General features: G+C 31.9%; 1 protein-coding gene, 1 long non-coding RNA gene and 2 pseudogenes across 3 annotated transcripts in view; all 4 read right to left on the bottom strand.

The window, feature by feature from the left end:
• LOC123200496 overlaps window positions 1-19,316 on the bottom strand; it is a 68,129-nt gene that overhangs the window by 25,101 nt on the left and 23,712 nt on the right. The window lies entirely within an intron of this gene.
• LOC123200492 lies at window positions 1,112-3,630 on the bottom strand (annotated as a pseudogene).
• Window positions 7,278-8,835, bottom strand: LOC123200498. 2 transcript variants are annotated; one of them, XR_006498593.1, is made up of 2 exons: window positions 8,486-8,835; window positions 7,278-7,693 (listed from the first exon to the last, which is right to left on the bottom strand). It is a non-coding gene; the product is annotated as an uncharacterized LOC123200498 (long non-coding RNA). The 2 variants fall into 2 exon arrangements; XR_006498594.1 differs by lacking the exon at window positions 8,486-8,835 and adding an exon at window positions 8,397-8,485.
• Window positions 11,133-15,128, bottom strand: LOC123200497 (annotated as a pseudogene).

Raw genomic sequence — 19,316 nt, 5'->3', positions numbered from 1 at the left:
ACTGGAGAAGGGAGAAAACCTTAGGGATATGAGAGGAAAAAGTAACTTTTCAAAATTGAGGTTGAAATATGAATTTTTAAACCCTATGAGGAAAACAAGGTAAAATTATGTATATTTTAATATTATTGATAAAATGATGATTTTACCTTTAACGTGAAGGGAAAATTTTAATAACAGTTGATTCATAAATGATTGTTTGGGTTTTTTAAACCCCGTGGGTATAAATTTGTCTTTACATTAAAACTTGGGTGAGAAATTGTCCTTTCACCTTTAAATAACTCAAATTATATATTTAATAATTAATTATACAAAATTATTTTGACTATTAAACTATTAACTTGTTTGATCACTTGTTAGATCAAACCACTCCTTTTATCAGGTCAACATTCGGGTCAACTTTAAAAATGTTGCCCAAAAGTTAAACTTAAGAGTGTCTTTGGTTCAGGACAATAAGAGATTAGCTCCGATGAGATATTATTTTATTACTAGCATCATTTAATTTGTTTAATAAAATATTACAATAATTTTTTATAACTAAATTGACATAATAAGTGCTATAAAATGTAATACTATTATACCATCCTTTTTTATTAAAAAATTATTAAGAAAATTTTAATCTTGTTACAAGTTTACCCATTTTAATAAATTTAATCTAATATGTCAAAAACAATTAAGTAAAATAATATATCAGTATTATTAATTTATACCCCTCAATAGTTTCAAATATAACATTTACCCTTCCAAAGATTTGAATAGAATGCAATAATTAAAGGTGTATGTGTCACATTACAAATTATGGAGCTCATAATAGTACTTTCAAAATATATAGAGTTGAATAGAAAATTTTGAAACAGCGATAGTGTCCTATAAGATTTCCAAAAGATTTTAGGGATTGATTTATGCATTTTCCAACCTTTTTAAATGTTAAATTGTCATGTTTAAAATGTTTAAGTCTATTGTAAATGAGTTATTTTTCATTTTTTTTTAAATTAATCTATGATAAAATTATTATTTAATCCTTACATTGTAACAGCTCATCCCAAATTTTCTATCCGTCGGAGTAAAGAGTGCTTCTCCAACTTTGCATTTCATGAGCATCATAGTTGTTATCTGTCATTAACTTGCTCCATTCATCTTCCAAGGTCAAAATGGAGTACATTAAACCAAGAGGCTGGGTATACCTCTGATTCTCAGGTATATAGTCAAGAAGGAAGAACGTGAACAGATTCGAAGCTGAGGGGTTAACCCCCATTTACATCCAATTATAAAATAAACATCATGGTCTTATCACGATCGGTAGAGATTCCCTCTCCAAACAACATATAATATCATGCATGCAAGTTTGCGTGTTCAGTAAAAAAATCTTGCTAAGTACTTGCTGAGGGGTTCTGTTGGTCAATGTCAAAACTGTTAATTGCATGAGGTTCGGCCATAAGCTCGGTGGTTTCTTCACCTATACAGTTAGACATTTTTATATAACCAATCAAAATTTATGTTAAGAAATAGTTATCCGATTCGGCAATGGGACAATGAAGATTTTGACTCTTCTGAGTGACCTTGTTGTTGCCAGAAATGACAGAGATAGTAAGCAATGGCTGGATCAAGAACACTATACCTTGTTCAACCACAGCAATGATACCATCCTCTGAGCAGAACATGGCAGGTAATACTTGTGCAGATGAAATGTCTGAGAATTTTGTATAGCAACCATATGGAACCTCCCAAACCTCACTTTCAGATATTGAAGGGACAGCAGCCTCTCCAGTCCCAAAAACTAGAGAGAACTAGTGGTTGCTGCCGCTATCGTAGATCCCAGGCAAATATTGTACCTGATGAGACTCCTGCCAACAAATACTAGAGAATTAATATACTGGCCCTAAGATTCAAGCAAATAGGAGATACCTGTCATACTAGGTCACATTAAGAAAGCTGATTCAGGCTTTGAAAATCTTGCAGAAATACAATTGACACTCCCCATTTAACGCCATTAAATGATCTGTAAAAGGCAACCTATTAAGGCATTACATCAGAATGTTTTTCAAGCTATAAACCAGAGTTTGAATGAAGCTATTACTGTTGACCAAAAAAATTTAATAATATATGCTACTATAGAATTCCTAGGTTTTTCACTAAACTATAGAATTCCTTGGTTTTTCACTACAGAATGCTACTTCTCTTGCTGACACTAAAAGGAAAAGATCATCGACCAACCAAAAATTTCTGATTCAAATGTTCCCGCTCATCGTATGATCCAACATAAAATCAAAGGGAAGCAACAATTGTTCTCAGTTGATATAATAAAACCATACTAGAGCTAAGCCACCAGTAATACAAGCATACAGGACTTTAGCAGGTACGTAGATATAACAATATTTTAGTAATTCAGTAGCACCTAAATCATACAGCACAGGACTTTAGTAGGTACATATGTCTTTCAATATTATCATTAGAATATAAATATCCCTAGGCCATGTCTCATTATTCATCTTAGACTTCACTGCAATCCTTGCAGCATATTTTAGCAGCTAAGGAGAGAAACAGGAGGGGTACTAGCAGAGACATTCTAACAACTAAAGCACAAGAAACGACAGAGATTTCACATGTATAAAAAAGGAGAAATGGCAGAGGCAACAGTCGAGCCGACTATAACTACAATTCCAATTTTGTGCACAAACTCCGAAAGTTTCACAACACAAAGAGGCAAAAGTTCTTACCAGACGTGTTTTTTCTTGATGGTTGAATATCAATTGAATGCACCATCCCAGAAGATTTTCCTTGAGACCTGTGCAAAAATCACCATGAAAAACCCATAATCCACAGCAATCAATGAAAATCATCGGAAGCTTATGTAAGTAATGAACAAAAACCAACAAGCAAAGATTCATTAACCATTCATAGCCCAAACATTTCTTCCCACAGCGTTTATGCACTCAAAACATAAATTATGCCAAAAATACTTTAAAAACAAGTAAAAACTACTCAGCTAGCATAAAATTATAATCTTTAATCCGAAAAAAGTTAATCAAAAATCCCTCATTGAACAATTCCATTACGATTAACATACGCCAAATTTAACAAAAATCTTATAACATATAAAACAGTAAATTTTGTTATAGCAATTGATCACAAAACGAAATTAATTCAAAAAATAAAGATCAAAGCTCACCAGTTCCCTTTAAACTGTGAAACCGGCCTCCACGGCGTCTCAGATCCCACGATTGAAGTCCAAATCCATACCCACCAGTCACAAACTCACTCGGAGACGCCCGTTTAATGGCGTTAAAGCCCACCAAACCCTCCCCATCAAAGACCCTCCTAAAAACCTCACCGCCACGACCAAAATTTACCAAACTGACCCTCCCGTCTTCCCCCACGCTCAGGACCCCATCACACTCCGTCGCGTCAATTCCCAAAATAGGTCCCCGGTGAAACCCCTTATCGTCTACAGCCAGTCCCATTATCGCCATAGATGAAGTTTTTTGGAGGGTTTTGCGCAATGTTTTAAAAATCGGACCGGATCATGAACCGTTTTAAGGTTTGGTTTTGGTTTAATCGGATATGCTGTTTTGATCAGACGGTTCAACCGAATTTTTTATTTTGTATAAAAATAAAAAAAAACTTTAATTTAATTACATGTTTTTTATACACTAATTTAAATCTATGCATAATTTTTTATTTAAATCCTACAAAATACGTGTAAAATACTATTATAAATTAATTATACAACACAATCATTACAACGCAAACAAATTATACTTACACTGGAATGTGCTTAAAACTGGAGCAAACATAACAAATTACTGACATAATATAACAACATACATAAAATTAAACTTGGGTGGGAAATAGTCTTTGGCCATTAATAAATTATAATAAATTTATTATTAATAATATAATATAAATTATAAATATAATAAATTAATAATACAAGGTGCTCGTGAACTGTAAATGAAATTATATTGGGCAATGGAATAAACATAATAAACTATAAAGCAATATTGGGTAATGGAATGAGTATTGAAAAGTAAAAGTTCAAAACAAATTCAGATATACCAAACGTCAACTCGCCTTGAAGAACAGAAGAAGAAACAACAGACGTTGTCGTCGACTGAGGAAGAATAGCCGAACTTGAAACAGCGGTCTATCGAAGAAACAACTGAACTTGAAGAAGAAGCTATCCTCTGTTGTCGACTCGCCTTCATGCGTGGTGAGGGAGAACAGTCGAACCTCGTCGAAGTTGAGGCTTCTAGTCGTCAGCAAGTCGTCTGGGTTCGTTTACTTTAGGCCACAGCAGGAGCAATGGCGATGTGACGCAACTGCAATTCTGAAAAAAGAAATCGAATGCGTTTTGTGTTTTAATGTCTTCTAAATTTTTTTTCACTTTAATTTATATTTATTCTATGAACTGAATTTGTTTGAACGGTGATAAACCGTGAACCGGTGATAAACCGCTGGTCTAGCTGCGGTTCAATCCCAATATAAATTTAAAACGGTTTTTTATCATAATATCCGTTTAATGGGCCGGTTCACGATCCGATTATATGAGCTGGCCGATCCGGTCCGGTTCTGTAAACCATGGTTTTGTGAGGTGCAACAGAGTAAAAAAAAGGCATTAAAAAAACAAAAACGAGTAAAGAACAAATGTTTTTTGAATATGGGTCAGTCAGACTGGATCGAGTCGATAAAAGTTAATACAACCAATGTTTATGGTCCATATTTTAAAGCTCCCTAAACTCATAAATAAGCAATTCGGGTTCAGCTTTAAATTTGTGATCGATTCAAAATATAAAACATTTAGTTTATGATTAATTTGTTGAGACTCGAATTTAATTTAAAAATAATTTAATTTTATATTTAAATTAGTTTGTATTTGATTCGTTCAATCTAAACTCGAATAACTCATATCAATATATATTTTTAGAAATAAAAGTATAAAGTATGATTTGATTGATTACAACAAAAAAAAGAGAAGAGAAACATATATTAAATAACAATATAACATAATATAAGTAAAATTTATATAAAAAGAGTGCATTGTATCTTTATCACGAACATCATATACGTGTTTAATACATTATTTGGATTTTCAACTGTGCTCAAACCAACTTAATAGTGGTTAGGTTGGACATAATGTGTGACTATGGAGTTTGTTCATATTGAAGTTTAAAAGAAAGGAAGAATTCGTAGGAGTATGAAATATTTAGAGGAGAGGAAGACATTAACACAAAGGCAAGAAGCAATGTGAATACTAGAAGAAAATCAAATCTCCAAGTAGTGGCGGCCATTGTTGCTCAAAAATTGTTTCTTGTTAAGCAAATGCAGAGGGGCTTGCCTTATATAATAGAGAGATAAAAACGTGGACTGATTATTCAATATTATCAGTCATCATCACCTTTGGGAAAACTAGATTAAGTTCTCGGTTCGCGTCAATAGTATTAATATTATATATAATATTAATACTATTGGTGTACACCAAAAACTTTTATCTTTTTCGTATTGAAGCTCAAAGGAAAGAAAGAAAGGATACATCATTCGGAGCTTCAATATAATAGAGAGAAATAGGAAGGTGGACTGATTGTTCAATATTATGAACGTCATTACCTTTGGGGGGGAAAAAGATTAAGTTTTTTACAATTGGTGTACACCAAAAACTTAATCTTCGTTTTATGAGGTGGGGTACTCATTCGCAAAACCAAAATAGTACCAAAATCTTAATCTCATTTTCCTACGGTGGGGTACTCATCAACAAAAACAAAATAGCACCAAAAACTTAATCTTCTTTTCCTAAAGTGAAATGTGACAAATAATATAAAAGATAATCTGATTAATACCTCTACCTTAAATACTAAAAGATTACAAAAGTAATTTTTATTTTATTATAATTATATCGTTATTTATTAAATTTTTTAGTGTAAAAATACTCTTATTTTCAATTAAAATAACTAATAACATTATATTCAAAGATGTTTAAATAAAATAATATATTAATATTATTTTATTATCCTAATCAAACATAATAATTATTTATATCAATCCAATTTATTAAATTTTAATAAATATAATAATAATAATTTATATCTAATAATTTTTAAGTTAATTTTTTAATTTTAATAATAAAATATTGGTCGAACCAAACGTTCCTAAAAACTTACTCTTTTTTTCCTACAGTGGGATACTCACTTGCAATACCGAAATAGCACCAAAATCTTAATCTTCTTTTCCTACGGTGGGGTATTCACCTGCAAAATCAAAGTATCACCAAAAGCTTACTACAATATATCAACATAGTTAAGTAATTCATCAAATAAATCTCAATATGCATCTTTACATCATCACTTTCATCTTCAAAGAAACATGCACACACAGGATTCCAGTTAAAAGAGTATCATTTGTTCATTAAATTCATTTGAAAATCCATCATTAATCCAATAATCCATTAAGAAATTTGAAAAAATATTAATTTTTAAACATTTAATATTAAGAAATAAAATGTGCAATAGAAACCAAAAAGAATTCCAAAATATTGATTATTTTATTTGAATATATTTTTTAATTATGTATTAAATGACAATCTCACCCTCAAGGTGTTAGCTTTGCATTTACTCACGCTATTGAACAAATCTACATGATCAATTGGAGACCATTAATTTTTATAATTGATTTAATATTGAATAATATGTTTTATTAAATATATTTGACTTTTATATTTTAGAATGATGCACCGATTCTGTGTTCCCACACATCATGTGTCAATGAACAAATAAACCAAACTAATTGAAATCATAAATTCATTAAAATTTTCATTTCAAATACTAGTGATAAATTCATTTGCTTAGCCACGTGTCTAAATATAATTGGTCAATGTTAAAATTAAATTTATGGCTTCGTTGCTTTTTTTAAAAATATTTATTTCTTGCCCCATACGGTTTATAAAATAATACTTTATAATCATAAATAATTTTAACACTAGACTTTTGAATATTAAGTGTTAATGACTATTATGTCTCTATCTCTAATGGATTTCATTAGCAAAAACACTTTATATATGAGTATTTGACATTTTCAAATTTAACAATAAAAATTTATCATTTTAGTAAACCTTGGGTGGAAAATAGTCTTTTGGACCGGAAAGAACTATGCGTTTATTTCCAAATCACCCTTTCTACATTAGAAACAACTTGTCATTGTCAAAACTGTTAACTAATAAATAAATCTTGTTAAGTAATTACCGAGGGGTTTTGCTGGTCAATGTCAAAACTGTAAATTGCACAAGGTTCGGCCATAAGCTTGGTGGATTCTTCACCTATACAGTTAGACATTTATATATAATCAGTCAAAATGTATTTAAAGAAATAGTTATCCAATAAGCAAAGGGATAACGAAGATTTTGACTTGTCTAAGTGAGCTTGTTGTTGCCAGAAGTGACACGGATAGTAAGCAATGGCTGGATCACGGACATTATACCTTGTTCAATCACAGCAAGGAGACCATCCTCTCGGCAGAACATGGCAGGTAATATTTGTGCAGATGAAATGCTTGAGGATTTCGTATAGCAATCATACTGAACCTCCCAAGCCTCACTTTCAGATATTAAAGGGACAGCAGCCACTCCAGTCCCAACACAAGAAAGAACAAGCGGTTGTTACTGCCATCGTAGATCCCAGGCAAATATTGTACCTGATGAGCCTCCAGCCTACAAATACTAGAGAATTAATAAACCAGCCTTAAGATTCAAGCAAATAAGGGATACCTGACATACTAGGTCACATTAAGAAAGCTGATTCAGGCTTTAAAAATCATCAAGTAAATCAATTGGATGCCCCCATTTACTGTATTAAATGGGCTGTAAAAGGCAACCTATTAAGGCTTCACATCAGTATGTTTATCGAGCTATAAAACCAGAGTTTGAATGAAGATATTACAATTAGACTCAAAAAAAGTAATAACTTATGCTACCATAGAATTTCTTGGTATTTCCCTATAGAATGCCTCTTCTCTTGCAGACACTAAAAGAAATACATCATCAACCAACCAATTATTTCTATTTCAAATGTTCCAGCTCATTGCATGATCCAAAATAAAATCAAAGGAAAGCAACGGTTTTCCTTAGTTGATATAATAAAACCATACTAAAGCTTAGCCACTGGTAATACGAGCATACAAGACTTTAGCAGTTAAATATTTATTTCAATATTTTTAGTAATTTAGTTGCACCTAAATTATACAGGATTTTAGTAGGTACATATATATTTCAATATCATGATCAGAAGCATCATTTAAATGTCCCCAGGCCATGTCTCATTATTCATTTTAGACTTCATGGCAATCATTGCAGCATATTTTAGCATCTAAAAAGAGCAACAGGAGGGGTACTAGCAGAGGATTTTCCTTAAGACCTGTGCAAAAATCACCACGAAAAGCCCATAATCCACAGCAATCAACGAAAACCATCCAAAGCTTATGTAAGTAACAAACAAAAACTCACTCGGAGACGCCCATTTAACGGCGTTAAACCCCACCAAACCCTCCCCATCAAAGACCCTCCGTCTTCCCCACATGGATCCCTCGTGAAACCCCTTACCGTCCACCGCGTGCAGCAACTCGAGCCCCAAGGGGCCGGTAGAGAGCAGGTGGAGGGAGCCAGATAGAGTCGCCGCAACTAGGATTGGGGACTGGCTGGAGGAGGCGAGAGAGGAGATTCCAAAAGGTGGGGTCCAGAGGGAGTGGGAAGGGGAAAGAGTGGGAGAAGATGGGTCGGAAAAGGAGAAGGTTTGGAGGGAGGGGGATGGGGCGACAGCGAAGAGTTTCGAAAGAGGCGAAAGCGTAGTGAGTCACTTCACGGCGTCGATATCGCCATAGATGCAGTCTTTTAAAGAAGGTCATAAAAAAGAAAAAAAAACAGAGAGCAAAGAACAAAATGATTTTTGTAGATAGGTCAGTCGACCGGGTCGGGTCGACAATAGTCAATACAACCATTTTGTATGGTCCAGATTTTAAGCTCTGTAAGGTAAAACCCCATAAATAGGGTATTCGGGTCATATTAGAATATAACGCAATTAGTTAAGATTTAAATTTAATTAGAAAATAATTTAATTGAATTAATTCATATTTAACTTATTCAATTCAAACTCGAATAACTCATATTAACTTATACTATTAAAAATAAAAGTACAAAAATAATTTGATTGATTACAACAATAGAAAGAGAAGACAAACATATATATTATATAACAATAAGAATAACATAATATAAATAAAAGTTATATAGGAAACGTGTGTCTGCATCTTCATCATAAAGCTTGAATACAAGTTTAATATATCATTCGGATCTTCAACTGGGCTCGAACTATCTTGATAATGGTTAGGTTAGCCACTGTATGTGAGTATGACGTTTCTTCGTACTGAAATTTAAATGAAAGGAAGAATTTATAAAAGTATGAAGTAATTGGAGGAGGAGAGAAAGACCTTAACACAAAGGTAAGGAGCAATGTAAATACAAGAAGAAAACCAAATCTCCTAGCAGTAGTAGTAGTAGTAGTAGTAGGCATTGGTGCTCAAAAATTGTTCCTTGTTTAGCAAAGGCAGAGGGGCTTGCCATTATTTAACAGAGAGAAATAGAAAGGGGGTCTATTAATATTACCAAAAATAATAAAGTCTGGAGAAAATTGGACACGACTTTTTCGAGGGCTGGAGGCAATTTCTAAAGGTGGGGTACTTATCTGCATGGGATAACAGTTCAGTTACAAAATTGCCCTTGGTTAAAAAATCACCCTTTCTGCTTCGGAATATTAGATGCCATCTGTTTTTCTTTTTGAATTAAGGCCAAAATACTATGTCCTACAGAAAGTTTGCTGAAGAGTGGCAAAATTGTACCCATTACTTTTGAAAAAATCAAATACCCATTTATCATAAATTTTTTTTTTACTTTTTTAGATAAATTATCGATGTACTCTTGATAAAAACATCCCTGTAAATTAATCTACATTTAAATTACATATTTATACTTTGTTTAATTGAATGTGAAAAATTATCATTTTTTATTTTAAAAAAAGAAATTTTATCAATATAACTAAGGTTAATTTATCAATCTAATTTACCAAATTTACTACAATATATCAACATATTTAAATAATTCATGAAATAAATCCCATTATGCATAAAATTCCGGTTAAAAGAGTATCCTTTGTTCATTAAATATATTTGAAAACCCTTCATTAATCCAATAATCTATAAAGAAATTTAAAAAAATATTAGTTTTTAAATATTTAATATTAAGAAATAAAATATGCAATTCAATCCAAAAGGAATTCCAAAATATTGATAATTTTATTTGAATATACTTTTTATCATATATTAAATAATAATTTCACTTTTCATGTGTTAGTTTTACATTTATTCATACTATCAAATAAATCTATACTGTCACTTTGAGACTATTAATCTTTTTACCGTTAATTTAATATTGAATAATGTCTTTTATTAAGTATATTTAACTTTTATATTTTGGAATAATACATTGATTTTTGTTTTGTGTGTTCCTATATGTCATATGTTAACGCGCAAATAAATGCACTAACTAAAATTACTATAGAATATATTATAAGCTATGGGCTAATCTTAGAATCATAATGATCAGATTACTATAGAATTTTATTGTTGAATCATATTTGTTCTTACTATTCTTGCATAAAAAACAACAACCTAATGTACTTTTTTTTTTTATATCATAAAGATAATTAACTATGCATGAAGCTAAAAGGTATCAAGCTAGATTACCTTGTAAAAATTGAAAATAATTAAGATGTCGAGGGTTTTATTGACATGTCTAAATACTTCAAAAAATATATTTGAGTTTTTGTTACATGTATCCCATTGAAGCAGAACGAGAAGAAAAAAGAAATGACAATGATGATTTTGATAATTATAATAAAATTAAGATTACTTTGATAATTTTTTAATACCTAAAGTAAATATAATAATCATATTATCACTTATATTACCTATCACATTATCATTAGCAATAAAATATAATCATAATATTTTATTATTGATAAATTAAATAAGATAATATAAGTAATAAAATTACTACGATAATCTTTAAATCCTCGTAATCAAACAACCCCTTAATCTTCTTTTTCTAGGGTGGTGTACACATCCGCAAAAACAAAATAGCACCAAAAATTATTCTTCTTTTTCCTAAGGTGGGGTATTCATTTAGCAAAACATGATTGAGCCTTTGGTCATCACATTTAGGAAAAGTAGTTTGACCTTTTGGCCATCACTTTGAGAAAAACATGATTAAGTTTTTGGTTCGCACCAATAGTATTAATAACCAAAAACTTAATCTTCTTTTCCTAAGGTGGGGTACTCATTTGCAAAACCAAAATAGTACCAAAATCTTAATCTGGTTTTCCTACGGAGGGGGTGTTCATCTGCAAAATCAAAGTATCACCAAATAAACTACACATCATGTGTCAATGTACAAATAAACTACACTAGAGATGATAATTTGAACCTGATTTTAGGGGTTTCGACCCTAACAGGGAGGAGATTCCCCTATAAAAACAGAAAAAGGGACGGGGATGGGAATGAAAAAAATCCCCGTAGTCGGGGACGGGTCGAGGACGGGGATACATATGTCCCCGCCCCGCCCCGCCCCGCCCCTCCCCTCCCCACCCCACCCCACCCCACCCCACCCCTTAAATCTAATATATTAATATAATAATTTCTAAACTATTAAGTTCTAGAAAATTTTATATTATGATTTATTAAAACTATAACTTTAATTTTACTAATTTTTGAATTATCAATTATCAACATTTATTAATTTCTAAACTATTAATCTAATATATTAAAAAAACCCCAGAATCTCATTATCATAAAATGCAAATACACCAAATTAATTTTATTTCAACTTCAAAACTTAGTTAGTCAATCCACCAGGTTTTACACAAAAAAAAACAAATTATAAACTTGATAAAATCAATTGAAGTGAATGTAAAGTGTTAAATTTAATGTTATTATAAAATTACCCTAAATCACATACATGAAGAGCTACTAATGAAGAGATTGATTATTGCATATTGTTAGATTTTATGAAAACTTTGTATTTGAACTAAAATAATAATGAATATTTTGTAGCTCTTGTAGCAAGTGATATTTTGGGAGAATATGATTTATTTTATTTATTGAAATACATAAAAAAATTAAAATTTATATTTACGGGTATTAAGAGGGGATTTCCCGCGGGGACGGAGCGGGGATGGGGAGGGGATTTTTCCTCGCAGGGACGAGGAAGGGATATAGAGGGGATTTTCCTTCGCGGAGAGAGGACGGGGATTATTTTTTATCCCCCTAACGGGGACAAGGCGGGGACGGGGATTGATATCCCCTCCCCATTGCCATCCCTAAACTGCACTAATTGAAATTATAAATTCATTAAAATTTTCATTTCAAATAGCATAAAATTCATTTGTTTAGCCACGTGTCTAAATATAATTGGTCAATGTTAAAATTGTATATATCACTTTGTTGCCTTTTTTAAAATTATTTATTTCTTGCCCCATACGGTTTATAAAATAATACTTTATAATCATAAATAATTTTAACACTAGACTTTTGAATATTAAGTGTTAATGACTATTATGTCTCTATCTCTAATGGATTTCATTAGCAAAAACACTTTATATATGAGTATTTGACATTTTCAAATTTAACAATAAAAATTTATCATTTTAGTAAACCTTGGGTGGAAAATAGTCTTTTGGACCGGAAAGAACTATGCGTTTATTTCCAAATCACCCTTTCTACATTAGAAACAACTTGTCATTGTCAAAACTGTTAACTAATAAATAAATCTTGTTAAGTAATTACCGAGGGGTTTTGCTGGTCAATGTCAAAACTGTTAATTGCACAAGGTTCGGCCATAAGCTTGGTGGATTCTTCACCTATACAGTAAGACATTTATATATAATCAGTCAAAATGTATTTAAAGAAATAGTTATCCAATAAGCAAAGGGATAACGAAGATTTTGACTTGTCTAAGTGAGCTTGTTGTTGCCAGAAGTGACACGGATAGTAAGCAATGGCTGGATCACGGACATTATACCTTGTTCAATCACAGCAAGGAGACCATCCTCTCGGCAGAACATGGCAGGTAATATTTGTGCAGATGAAATGCTTGAGGATTTCGTATAGCAATCATACTGAACCTCCCAAGCCTCACTTTCAGATATTAAAGGGACAGCAGCCACTCCAGTCCCAACACAAGAAAGAACAAGCGGTTGTTACTGCCATCGTAGATCCCAGGCAAATATTGTACCTGATGAGCCTCCAGCCTACAAATACTAGAGAATTAATAAACCAGCCTTAAGATTCAAGCAAACAAGGGATACCTGTCATACTAGGTCACATTAAGAAAGCTGATTCAGGCTTTAAAAATCATCAAGTAAATCAATTGGATGTCCCCATTTACTCTATTAAATGGGCTGTAAAAGGCAACCTATTAAGGCTTCACATCAGTATGTTTATCAAGCTATAAAACCAGAGTTTGAATGAAGATATTACAATTCAACTCGAAAAAAGTAATAACTTATGCTACCATAGAATTCCTTGGTTTTTCATTATAGAATGCCTCTTCTCTTGCAGACACTAAAAGGAATACATCATCAACCAACCAAATATTTCTATTTCAAATGTTCCAGCTTATTGCAAGATCCAAAATAAAATCAAAGGAAAGCAACGGTTGTCCTTAGTTCATATAATAAAACCATACCAAAGCTTAGCCACTGGTAATACGAGCATACAAGACTTTAGCAGTTAAATATTTATTTCAATGTTTTTAGAAATTCAGTTGCACCTAAATTATACAGGATTTTAGTAGGTACATATATATTTCAATATTATGATCAGAAGCATCATTTAAATGTCCCCAGGCCATGTCTCATTATTCATTTTAGACTTCACGGCAATCCTTGCAGCATATTTTAGCATCTACAAAGAACAACAGGAGGGGTACTAGCAGAAACATTCTAACAACTAAAGAGCACGAAACAGCAGAGATTTCACATCTATAAAATAAGAGAGAGGGCAGAGGCTACTGTCAAGCCGACTATAACTAAAATGTCCAATTTTTTGCACAAAATTTGATAGTTTAAAAACTCAAACAGGCAAAAGTTCTTACCAGACAAGTGTGTTTTCTTGGTGGATGAATATCAACTGAATGTACTATACCAGAAGATTTTCCTTAAGACCGGTGCAAAAATCACCACGAAAAGCCCATAATCCACAGCAATCAACGAAAACCATCGAGAACAAACAAAAACCAACAAGCAAAGGTTTCCATTACCATTAACTTATACTAAATTTAACAAAAATCATTTAACATATAAAAGAGTAAACTTTATTATAGCAAATGATCACAAACTCTCTCTATATATATATATATATATATATATATATATGTTCAAATTACAAAGATCGAAGCTCACCAGTTCCCTTTAAACTGCGAAACCGGCTCACCAGGGCGTCTCAGATCCCACTATTGAAGTCCGAATCCACGCCCAACAGTCACAAACTCACTCGGAGACGCCCATTTAACGGCGTTAAACCCCACCAAACCCTCCCCATCACAGACCCTCCGTCTTCCCCAGATGGATTCCTCGTGAAACCCCTTACCGTCCACCGCGTGCAGCAACCCGAGCCCCAAGGGGCCGGTAGAGAGCAGGTGGAGGGAGCCAGATAGAGTCACCGCAACGAGGATTGGGGACTGGCTGAAGGAGGCGAGAGAGGAGATTCCAGAAGGTGGGGTCCAGAGGGAGTGGGAAGGGGAAAGAGCGGGAGAAGATGGGTCGGACAGGAGAAGGTTTGGAGGGAGGGGGATGGGGCGACAGCGAAGAGTTTCGAAAGAGGCGAAAGCGTAGTGAGTCACTTCACGGCGTCGATATAAGCGGCTTGGGGGAGCGTACTGAGTCACTTCACGGCGTCGATATCGCCATAGATGCAGTCTTTTAAAGAAGGTCATAAAAAAAAAAAAAAAAAAAAAAACGGAGAGCAAAGAGCAAAATGATTTTTCTAGATAGGTCAGTCGACCGGGTCGGGTCGACAATAGTCAATCAATACAACCATTATGTATGGTCCAGATTTTAAGCTCTATAAGTAAAACCCCATAAATAGGGTATTCGGGCCATATTAGAATAAAACGCAATTTGTGATTAATTTAAAATATAAAAAATTTAATTTATAATTGATTAGTTAAGATTTAAATTTAATTAGAAAATAATTTAATTGAATTAATTCATATTTAACTTATTCAATTCAAACTCGAATAACTCATATTAATTTATACCATTAGAAATAAAAGTACAAAATATAATTTGATTGATTACAATAATAGAAAGAGAAGACAAACATATATATTATATAACAATAAAAATAACATAATATAAATAAAAGTTACATAGGAAACATGCGTCCGCATCTTCATCATAAAGCTTGAATACAAGTTTAATATATCATTCGGATCTTCAGCTGGGCTCGAACTATCTTGGTAATAGTTAGGTTAGACATTGTATGTGAGTATGAGGCTTCTTCATACTGAAGTTCAAATGAAAGAAAGAATTTATAAAAGTATGAAGTAATTGGAGGAGGAGAGAAAGACCTTAACACAAAGGCAAGGAGCAATGTAAAAACAAGAAGAAAACCAAATCTCCTAGTAGTAGTAGTAGTAGGCATTGTTGCTCAAAAATTGTTTCTAGTTTAGCAAATGCAGAGGGACTTGCCATTATATAACAGAGAGAAATAGAAAGGTGGACTATTCAATATTACCAAAAATAATAAAGTTTGGAGAAAATTGGACACAACTTTTTCGAGGAAAGAAGACTAACTTTTTCGAGAAAAGAAGATAAAAACATTTGGATAACAGGAGAAAATTTTTGGAGAAGAACTTTGCGGAACGTTGCCCACCAAAAACTCAACTTCTTTTCTAAAGGTGGGGTACTCATCTGTGGAAAACGTAAACTAGCATGTCTGTATGAGACATCAGTTCAGTTCCAAAATTGCCCTTGGTTAAAAAATCACCCTTTCTGCTTCGGAACATTACATGCCATCTATTTTTCCTTTTGAATTAAGGCTAAAATACCATGTCCTACCGAAAGTTTGTTGAAATGACAAAATTTTATCCATTACTTTTGAAAAAATCAAATACCCATTTATTATACAATTTTTTGGCCAAAGGACGATTTCCCACCCAAGGTATACTATTCTCCGAAATTTCCTCCCTTTAATTTTAAAAATCTCAAATATCCACCTATGAACAGTTAAAATTAATGATAGTAAGGGTAAAATCATCATTTTATCTATAATATTAAAAATAAACTAAAATATAATCTCTTTTTCCTCTCCTAAACTTTAAAAACTAAAAGTTTTCTCCAACCTAAGTTTTAAAAATTGACAGTTTCTCTCTAGGGTTTCGTTTTCATATCTTCAACGCCATCTCCAGCTCTATTGCAGGTGGTCTCTCTCTCTCGAAGCTTCCTCCCCATCCTACGGTCTCTCTCCACCCATTTGGGTATCTGATCGATGTCAGAAGGGGTCGTGGAAGACAAAGAGCTTTGTCTTCCCCGACTCCTCCAACGTCGATCAAGCCTCTAAATAGGTGGAGAGAGACCGTCGGAGAGAGAGAAAGTTTTAGGAGGGAGAAACCGTCGACAATGGCGTTGAAGATTTAGAAACGAAACCTTAGGGGGAAACTATCATTTTTTAAAATTTAGGTTGGAAGAAACTCTTAAGTTTTAAAGTTTAGGGGGGCAAAAAGAGAAAATTTTAACATGTTAGTTTCATTAATTTTAACTATTTTTGGGTGAGTATTTAAGATTTTCAAAGTTAAAGAGAGAAAATTTGAGAAAGTAACATACCTTGGATGGAAAATAGTCTTTTGACCTAATTTTTTTTTTACGTCTTTAGATAATTTTCAAAATAAATTATCAATTTACTCTTGGTAAAAACATCCCTGTAAATCAATATACATTTAAGTTACATATTTATACTTTGTTAAATTGAATGTGAAAAATTATCATTTTTTATTTAAAAAAATAAATTTTATCAATATAATTAAGGTTAATTTATCAAATTTACTACAATATATCAACATAATTAAATAATTCATGAAATAAATCTCATTATGCATCTTTACATCATCACTTTCATCTTCAAATGAACATGCAGACACAAGATCCGATTAAAAGAGTATCCTGTGTTCATTAAATTTATTTGAAAATCCTCCATTAATCCAATAATCCATTAAGAAATTTGAAAAAAATATTAGTTTTTAAATATTTAATATTAAAAAATAAAATATACAATGCAATTCAAAAAGAATACCAGAATATCGATAATTTTATTTGAATATATGTTTTATCATATATTAAATGATAATCCCACCTTCCATATGTCAGTTTTACATTTATTCACACTATTGAATAAATCTACACCGTCAATTTGAGACCATTAATCTTTTTACTGTCAATTTAATATTAAATAGTGTCTTATATTAAGTATATTTAGCTTTTATATGTTTATGTGCAAATATACCGTGTAACTAAAATTATAAATTTACTTAGATTTTTATTTCAAATTGCATAAAATTCATTTATTTAATCACGTGTCTAAATACAATTGGTATATCTTAAAACTATTTTTATTGTTTCGTTGCTCTTTCAAAAAAAAAAAATTCATTTCTGACCCCAACACAATATACAAAATAATATTTTTAATTATAAATAATTTTAAAATTAGACTTTTTAAATATAAAGTATAATAACTATTGTATTTTTATTTTTAACAAAATTCATTAATAAAAACATTTTATTTGTGGATATTTAAAACTTTAAATTTAACAGATATTTTACAACCATGGTAAAAAATAGTCATTTGGCCTGGAGGTAATATATCACCCATTTCTCTGTTGGAACCAAAAAACCACCGTGAGTTCAATTTCAAATCACTATTTTCTACTTTAGCAATTAATGTCATACCTTAGGGGTAATAATGCCATTAACCTTAGCAAGCCAGGACAAACCGTTCCTCCTAGAAATAGCCTTTTGCTCGTTTGTCAAATTCCCTCATATGACGTCGAACATTTTATTTATTAAAAAGTTTGACAAAATCATGACGAAGTCGTCAAAATCATGATACGGGAGACAACATTTGATAGAAATAATGATCACACAAGAGACCTTTATCTTTGCTAAGAATGCAAAATAGTTGAGTCGAACTGAGTCGAACCGAATATTATTTGCTTTTAAATTGGTAAGGATTTATAATATTATACTCGGTCAAGTTGCTAAACCCACCAAATCCACTTTAAGTATAGGATTTTAATCACCTTTAATTCAATAACTAATCTCATAATTATTATATTAGAAAATCAAGAGTTTGATTAATAGATTTTGAACTTACACTTTCATGCTTGGAAATCTTACCTTTATCATTCAAATTAAATCAATGTGAAAATCAAAATATAGTATCAAAGTGATGTATAACCAAATGTCAAGTGTTGATTAAATTAAGGGTGAGTTTAACAAGTACGAATTTTAAGTAAATATGTAGTCAAGTACAGCTAACTCAAGAAACAAGCACACAAGTAATAAAAAATAACATAAGAAAATAAATTATCAAAAACACACCTAAGGCTTAACAAAAAACCAATAGCAAGGGATTCCACCACTTAACTCTAGTCAAGAGAGAAAGGATAAAGGAGAATCATCGGCCAAGGGTAAATCCACCACCAATCTCCGACCAAGGGAGGACGAATAAAAGAGAACTAACGCTCAAAAACATAAAGCAAATAATTTCATTAATTAAGTTCTTGATATTACATGAAGAAGTTAAATCCTTATATAGACCTCAAAATATTATTAAACTATTATATTTTCAAATTCAAAATTCAAGACAAATAATAATTTAAAAGATCTCTCAAATAGATAACAAAGAGACATTCATGGTGTCATCCTTGTCTTTGCTGATTTGGGCAATTCTTGAGCCGCCTATTTATCTCCTTGGCCTCCACTATTAATTGTTACATTTGACTTGATTTGAGATTCCTTATATTGAACTAGTATAAAACTAATAGGATTTGCATAACAAAACACATAATTAATTTACTATGAGATTAACTAAAAAATAATTAAATAAACAAGTAACTTCATTGGGTTTGGATTGAGTTAGTGAAACTTGAAGTGTTGGAGCTTGATTGTTGATCATGGGTCGAATCCACATCATCCTCTCCAAGTTGAGGAGGATTTGTCCTTAAATCTAGG

Source organism: Mangifera indica, chromosome 17, assembly GCF_011075055.1.
Source record: "Mangifera indica cultivar Alphonso chromosome 17, CATAS_Mindica_2.1, whole genome shotgun sequence".
Lineage (NCBI taxonomy): Eukaryota > Viridiplantae > Streptophyta > Magnoliopsida > Sapindales > Anacardiaceae > Mangifera > Mangifera indica.
The sequence above is the reverse complement of the archived record's forward strand: the minus strand, read 5'-3'. Positions and strand labels throughout refer to the sequence as shown.